This window comes from Rhinopithecus roxellana, chromosome 13, assembly GCF_007565055.1.
Source record: "Rhinopithecus roxellana isolate Shanxi Qingling chromosome 13, ASM756505v1, whole genome shotgun sequence".
Taxonomy (NCBI): Eukaryota; Metazoa; Chordata; class Mammalia; order Primates; family Cercopithecidae; genus Rhinopithecus; species Rhinopithecus roxellana.
This window is the reverse complement of record NC_044561.1, coordinates 2,722,879-2,731,277: the sequence shown is the minus strand read 5'-3', so window position 1 is coordinate 2,731,277 and position 8,399 is coordinate 2,722,879.

Below are 8,399 nucleotides of genomic sequence, written 5' to 3'. Positions count from 1 at the left end.
CAGGATGGTCTCGATCTCCCGACCTCATGATCCACCCGCCTCGGCCTCCCAAAGTGCTGGGATTACAGGCTTGAGCCACCGCGCCCGCCCTACAGTTATTATCTGGAGCGTCAATCTGAGATTTGGTAGTTTGTAGAATCCTTGAAGAGAGCTTGTTAAAATGCAGATCTCAGGACCCATCTCAGGATGTCAGGGGTGTGAGGTGGGAACCAGGAGTGGGCACCTTTTGCCATTCGAGTCTAGCCCTGTCCTACAATATGTAAGCCACAAAATGATCCACATCCCATCAATTTAAATTTTCTAGCAATTACATTAAAAAGTAAAAAGAAACACGGGATCAATTTTAATTATATATTTTATTTAACCAAATATATCAGAAATATTATATTTAAACAATGTAACCGGCCAGGTGCGGGGTGGCTCACGCCTGTAATCCCAGCACTTTGGGAGGCCAAGGCAGGAGGATCACTTGAGGCCAGGAGTTGGAGACCAGACTGGCCAACAAGGTGAAACTCGTCTCTACTAAAAATACAAAAAATTAGCCGGGCGTGGTGGTGCGTGCCTGTAATCCCAGTTACTCGGGAGGCTGAGGGAGGAGAATGACTTGAACCTAGGAGGCCAAGGTTGCAGTGAGCAGAGATCGCGCCATTGCACTCCAGCCCGGGCGACTTCATTTCAAAAAAAAAAAAAAGTAACCAATAATTTAAAGATAGATTGCAATCTTTCTTACTACTAAGTCTTTGAAATCTGATGTGTATCTTACATTCACAGCACACCTCAATTACACCAGCCACATTTCAAGTGCGCAGTGTGAGTCGGGGCTTTTGTGTTGGACAGCGCAGCCGGGAGGCTGATCCGGGTAGGCCGGGGGCCACGCTGGGAGCAGCACAGGGCTGGATGGTGTCTGTGAAACTCACTTTGCAGACTCCGGTGCGCCAAAGAAAATAAGAGGACAAGGCCGGGCGCGGTGGCTCACGCCTGTAATTCCAGCACTTTGGGAGGCCGAGACGGGCGGATCACGAGGTCGGGAGATCGAGACCATCCTGGCTAACATGGTGAAACCCCGTCTCTACTAAAAAATACAAAAAACTAGCCGGGCGACGTGGCGGGCGCCTGTAGTCCCGGCTACTCAGGAGGCTGAGCCAGGAGAATGGCATAAACCCGGGAGGCGGAGCTTGCAGTGAGCTGAGATCCGGCCACTGCACTCCAGCCTGGGCGACACAGCGAGACTCCGTCTCAAAAAAAAAAAAAGTAAGAGGACAAAGTCATACCTGGACTCCAATTCCGCCTCCCACTCCTCGCTGTCTGCCCCAAGGCCCTTCAGTCCCGTCCTGGCCACGTGACCTTGGGAGTCCCTTCGCCTCCAGAGCCTTGTCTTGTACACCTGAGAAACGGGCGTGGTGACTCTTGCTGGCGGCAGCGGTGGCGCGCATGGGAAGACGCGTGCAGGGAGTCAGGGGCCCCCGGGTGCTCGCGGCAGGAAGGCGTGAAGCCTGCGGGCGGGTGTTGGGGCAAGGACTGAAGCCGGGGGAACCAGAAGGGCTCCGGGTGCTGGGGTTCCGCGGGGGCCGCGCCAGTGCACCTGCAGGCGGCCACCGGGCGGCGCTGTGGAGCAGGGACCCCGGGGCCCGCCGGGGCCGGCGGAGAAGCGAGAATAATTAGTAACCGCCTGTCTGGGGTGCACTTCCCAGGGGAGGGGATAATGAGGTCACTCTGGTCCCTCTGTGACAGGAGGGAAAAGAGTCAAAGAAGCTCATCCCCCACCCAACCCCCTAATCCAAGTCGGCCAACATTGCGGCCATGGGAGGATCCGGGTTTGGAGTCGGGAGCTCTGGGTGAGGTCCTGGTTCTGACCTCTGAGGGACCTCGGGCTGCTCGGCCTGGTCTCCCACCTGTAGATGGGACACCTGTGCCTCCCTGCAGATGCCGGCTGCAAAGGGGCGTTGCCAACTGTCTGGTGCCGAGCCAGAGTCAGTGCGTGCCTGAGATTGAGAGGCGAACTTTGAGAGATGAGGACAAAAATAACAGCTGCCGGTGCTGAGCTAAATGCCTACGCTTCTTTGCACTCTCTTAACAGCCCGTGAGGTTGGTATGACTGTTGCCCCCATCTGACAGATGGGGAAGCCTGGCCTCCAAGGTCTGGTGTGGCCTTACCCGGCCCAACAGAGTGGGACCTTGACTCCAGGGTTCTGCGCTGCCTTCTGACCAGACCTTGGCTTAGACGGATTCGGATGAACCTTCTCCTGAACACCCACACCCCACCCACGGCTTTTTTCCTCCCTCCCCTCCTGGGCTCTCAGACCCTCTGGCCTCCCCTCCCCTCCCTAAAGGTTGCCAGGGTCCACAGCCAGGACCCCCAGTCTCCCCATTAAGATCAGAAGCCTCTCCATGCCCACAGCTCTGGCCTAGCCAGTCAGAGTGGTCCTCTGGCCATAATGGTGGTTTCCAGACAGGCATGGGACTCAAGCCTAGCCAGTGTGGCTGGATGGTGGGACTCTGGCGCCTAGAGCAGTTGGGAAACCTGCCTGGAGGCCTAGGGGCTGGGAGGCCTCCCAGAGGCCTTGGGGGATTTGCTTGAGTCTTGTCTTCACCTTCTATTTCGTGTTTTTCTAGAGAGACAAGGTCTCACTATGTTGTCCAGGTTGGCAGGTAGTGACTATTCACGGGGCAATCAGACTCGAACTCCTGACTCAAGCCATCCTTCCACCTCAGCTTCCTGAGTAGCTGGGACTACAGGTGTGCACCACCGCACCCTACTTGGCTTCCCCTTTGGCGGAGGAGCTGCTCACTGTAGTCTTGTGCTATGGAATGCAGCCAAAGCACCTCCAGCCTTCCACCTGCCCGCAACCCCAGTTCTGTGCCCACAGTCTGCCTCCCACCCTCCCATCCATCTGCACCTCACATTGACTCACCAAATCTAGAATCTGATCATTGAGGAGTCCCTCACAACCCCTTGCCTCTACCAGAAAGGAAGGCTTGGCTCCACTCTTACAGGTAAGCAGCTGTGCTAAGTGAGGCGATACGCCAAGAGGTGCACGGTTGGTGAGCAGCAGCCAAGCAGCCTGGAACGGCACCAATGCACGTCTTCTGAGCTCCTGCTAGAGGCAGGTATGACAGTGCAGGGCCAGGCTCTGGAGACAGACAGGGCTCAAATTCCAGCCTCCCCACGGACCAGCATATCATCTTGGGCAAGCTACTTCACTTGTCTGTGCCTTTGTTTTTTTTTTTTTTTTTTTTGGTTTGTTTTTTGTTTTGAGACAGAGTCTTGTTCTGTCACCAGGCTGGAGTGCAGTGGCGTGATCTCGGCTCACTGCAAGCTCCACCTCCCAGGTTCACACTATTCTCCTGCCTCAGCCTCCCAAGTGGCTGGGACTACAGGCGCCCGCCACCTCGCCAGGCTAGTTTTTTTTTTTTTTTTTTTTTTGTCTTTTTAATAGAGATGGGGTTTCACTGTGTTAGCCAGGATAGTCTCGATCTCCTGACCTCATGATCCGCCTGCCTCGGCCTCCCAAAGTGCTGGGATTACAGGCGTGAGCCACCGCACCCAGCCTGCCTTTGTTTTTTGTTTGTAAAATGTGGCAAAGGGCTGAAAGCCCCCTACCTCCTCCGGAAGCCAGAAACACCCTGCCCAATGATGGCAGCCCCCTTTTTAATTTAATTTTATTTATTTTGAGATGGAGTCTCATTCTGTCGCCCAGGCTGGAGTGCAATAACAGTAATCTCAGCTCACTGCAACCTCCGTCTCCTGGGTTTAAGAGATTCTTGTGCCTCAGCCTTCTGAGTAGCTTGGGATTACAGGTGCCCGCCACCATGTCCAGCTAATTTTTGTATTTTTAGTAGAGACAGTGTTTCACTGTGTTGGCCAGGTTGGTCTCGAACACCTGACCTTAGATGATCCGCTTGCCTTGGCCTCCCAAAGTGCTGGGATTACAGGCATGAGCCACTGGGCCCAGTCCAGCCCCTTCTTTTATAAGGGGACTTTCTATATGCTGTCTCTCTGCTTGGACGTCCTTCCTTAGTGTCCCTAGAGGGGATAAGAGCATGACTGGACCTGGGCAGTCAGCAATCCAGTCCCAGCTGGAGATGATGAAGGGCACTCTGTGCTGGGGGAACTGCAGGTGGGAAGCCTCTGGAGTGGGAAGGCATGGGTAGCTCAGGGGGAAGGTTCTGTGGAGCTGGACGAATACATTTTATGGCTCAAGTTCTAATTCAGCAGTCCTGTCTCCCTCCTTCTGCCCCTGGAAGAACTTCTGCTTTCCCTGGAATGGGGCTGTGGAAGGATGGACTGTTCGGTGGGCCCAGGTGACCTAATCTGAGTCATGCGAAGGGGAATGCTGAGATTCTGGTATGCACGATGGTCTTGGGACCTGTGAGTTGGGGGGAATGAAGACCCTGGATTGGAATTCGAATTGGAACCCAGCCAGGAGGAACAGGCAGCCCAGGCTTTGGTGGAGGGTTTTGGGTGACAGGGACGTTACCAGGAGGCAGGAGAGGCCCGAGCACATCACTTGGCAGTGCCTGGCGGAGCGGGGCAGGGCGCGGGAGGGCGGATGATGGTGGCTGGTGCAGGCTTCGGCAGCGAACACCCTCCCGCTGCACTCTGGGCCTCCCCATGGAGGAGCTGGAAGCTAAAATAGGACTCTATTTTGGGGGCCTGAGGCAAACTGGAGTCACTTCCCTGCCAGAAGTGAGAAGTTGCTTCAGCCTCTACTAGGGCAGGCCCTCCCCTACGCAGGAGTGGCGGGGGGTGGGCCCTGTGAGTGCGGCATGAGGCAGAGGGCGCTGGCCAAGGAGTGGGAGAGGACCATGGCTGCTGAGGGGCTGGGGGCCCCAAAACATCATCTCCCTCCGTCCTCAGGGCAGCCGTGTGAGGTGGGAGCTGGGGCTTCCCCATCTTGCAGATGAGGCTTGGAGAGGCCAAGTCGCCTCTCCAAGGTCAGTCAGTAGCAAGGGGCAGAGCCTGGATTCGGCCAGGTCTAGATGACGCCTGAGATACGCTCTTAACCCCAGCAGTGGGCATGAGCGGGACCTCGACAGGCAGAAGGAGCAGCTGTTTCCTGACCACCTGCCGGGTGCCTGGCCCTCTGCACGCGTGAAGGCTCGGTGAGGCCCTGTGTCCCACCCCACAGGAGGCCGCAGTCTTGCCCCTTCTCACAGACAGGCCTGAAGCCAAGAAGGCAGGCCTGGGAAGCTCTAACCTCAGGTGAGCGTCTGAGTTACTGCCCAAACGCAGGCAAGCCCCTTTCCTCTCTGGGCCTCAGTGTCCCCATGCGCACTTCCGTGAGATCGGGCCACAGTCCCAAAAGGCCCATCAAACCTTTTTTTTTTTTTTTTGAGATGGGGCCGCTCATTCTGTCGCCCAGGTGGAGTGCAGTGGCACGATCTCAGCTCACTGCAACCTCTGCCTCCCAGGCTCAAGCGATTCTCTTGCCTCAGCCTCCCAAGTAGCTGGGATTACAGGTGCCCACCACCATGCCCAGCTAATTTTTGTTTTAGTAGAGACAGGATTTCACCATGTTGGCCAGGCTGGTCTCAAACTCCTGACCTAAGGTGATTCACCCGCCTCGGCAGCCCAAAGTGCGGGGATTACAGGCATGAGTGAGCCACCGTGCCTGGCCAAGGCCCATCCAACTCTGATGTTTATGACATGTCCCGTGGGGAGGCTGGCGGAGAGCTGGGCTGGGAGGCGCTGCAATGACCCGGGGCTTTCGAAGCCTGCCTTCCCCAGCAAATCCATTCTCCAGGTCTCCCAGTGAGGCCCACCTGCGGCCAGGGGAAGAGGAGTGTCTTTCCTGATGCAGACCCCGCTCCATGCTGCGGTGGATCCACATCACGAGGCCACGTAGTTGCAGGTTGTTGCCCCTGTGAGAGAGGGACTGTTGTTATCACCCCGTTTTTACAGTTGAAGCCCAGGGCTGGGAAGTCACTGGGCCCAGGACCACCTGAGAGGGCTGGCATGGTTGGGCCCCTCACCCAGGCTGCGGGCTCCAGGCCCCGCCCTTCTGCCGCCACCTTCATGACACAACAAAGCCAAAGCCTGATTTCATTATCCCCCTAACCCCCAAGCTGGTCTTTGGCTGCCAGGAGGTGGCAAGGCCGTTTGTGGCCCCCTCTGCACCCCCTCCTTCTCTGCAGCGACTGGGCTGTGACTAGCCTGGCCCGTCCTCTCCATGGCCCCACCTTTGCTGTCCCCATGCTCAGTTGCCCATATCCTCCCTCCTCTCACCTGTCATTTGCCCGTCATTCATCTGTCTCGCGCCCTCCTCCCCACTGAGGTGCCTCTGGCAGCTTCCCAGGTCCTCCCTGACTGGCTTCGGAACCCCGAATGTGGCCCCTCCTATTCCTGCTGCCCCATTCAGTGTCCCTCAGCAGCCCCAGACACCTGGGGACTGGCAGAGGCTGCGAGAAGGCTGGACCCGTCCAGGCTGCCACTCTGCCCACCCGGGCCTGCTGGCTTCCCGTCCCTGCCCAGCCCCTGCTCCAGGCCACTCAGCTGCCACGTGCAGCTCCTGAATGCCACCTCCATCACCCAATCCTCCGCTCCCAGACTGCCCAGAGCTCCCCACTGCCTGGAGGAAAAGGTCCCAGGTCATTAGTTTGTCGTCCTCACCTGCTCACCTGGCCCAGCCCCCTGTATGGCTCCACCCATGCCATGCACCCCCTTTCAGCTTCACTCTCCTCCCAGCCCACCTCTGCCAGGGTGCAGAGGCCAGAAAGCCTTGGACAAGACGTGTCACCCCTCAGAGCCTCCTCATCTGTACGGTGGGGGAATCACAGAACCCCCTTCACAGGACAGATAGGAGGTGTCAAATGAGAAATCAGAGAGTAAGGGGCCCCGTCCCCTGGAGCGTGCAGCATTCACTGTGACCCTTATCATAGGGGATTGCTCAGAGTCCCCTCCAGTGGTGGTAAGAGACTGGGGGTGGGCCCGACAGGGTAGGAGTCAGGGGCGGTGGAGGAGATCTCACAGCTGGGACAGAGTCGCCGCCTGCTCCAGCCCACAGGGCAGACATCAGTGTCCCCATCTGCAGAGAAGAAGAGAGGAAGCTCGGGGCACATAGCTGCCAAGCAGAACTGGCATTGGCGACAGGCCGGTCCTTTGCTCCCAACACACACACAGCGGGGCTTCATTGTCCCCTGCAGCCTCTGGATTTTCTTCATCTTCATTTTTTTTTTTTTTTGAGAGAGAGTCTCACTCTGTTGCCCAGGCTGGAGTGCAATGGTGCAGTCTCGGCTCATTGCAAACTGCCTCCCAGGTTCAAATAATTCTCCTGCCTCAGCCTCCCGAGTAGCTGGAATTATAGGCGCCTGCCATCACACCTGACTAATTTTTTGTGTTTTTAGTAGAGATGGGGTTTCGCCATGTTGGCCAGGATGGTTTCGAACTCCTGACCTCAGGTGATCCACCCACCTCAGCCTCCCAAAGTGCTGGGATTATAGGCATGAGCCGCCGTGCCTGGCCTTCCTCTCTCCGATTTGGGTTTCAGCGGCCAAGGCCTCAGTAGGAGCTCCAGCCACTGCCGTAGTTGCTGGGCTGCCTTGGTCTCTGCATCTCCTTAGCCTCCTCTGGCTTTCCCGTGCAGCTCCCCCACCACTCAGCATCCCCCGGCATTCTCCTGGGGCCATCCCTTCTTCAGCCCCAGCTCCTTTTCTCTAACGCCCACCTTCCTCTCTGCCTGGCTGCATTGCAGACCTGGGGTTTTGCCATCCTGGGGTCCTTGAGCACCCAGCTGCTTCCCCACAGATATGCCAGGCCTTGTAGGGGGTAGGAGGCCAGCATTTCCCCTCCCTCTGTGCTCCGGCACCTGTTGCTGTCCACCTGTGCCTCAGTGTGGTGTCTCCGGACCCACAAGCCAGTGCCTCCTCTGCTAGAGCTCTGCTTGATCTGTGTCGTGTTCTCTTCTGCCTCCCTCGGACTCGCTCTTGGCCCCTGGTCCTCAGTAGGCCTCCCTCTCTCAGCCCTTGTCTCTCTGTCTTTCTCTGTCTCTGACTTTCTCAGTGTCTCTTCTGTGTTTCTCCTCTCCCTCCTCATTTCTGTCACAGCCTGTCCCTGTCACCTCCTCCCACATCAGTGTGTGATATTCCTTCCATCCTCACAGCTCTGTCGCCTCTCCCTGAACCCTTCCTGCCTGTGTGCACTCACCCTTAGGCCCTGCACCAGGTGTAGACAGAGGCCCCGGGGGGAGGTGAGGCAGGAGGGGCTCAGACAGGCCTGGGGGAGGTTCCAGGGATGGCAAGGGGAGGATGGAGAGCTGAGCCTCTGCCCTGCTTAGCAGGAGCCCCAGGAGGCCAGAGGAGCAGGTGCTGGCCTCCAGACCCTCATCCCAAGGGGCCACATCCCAGAAGGTAACCCTGAAGACAGGCAGAGGGTCAGGAGCCTGGCTCTGGATAGGGCTCTG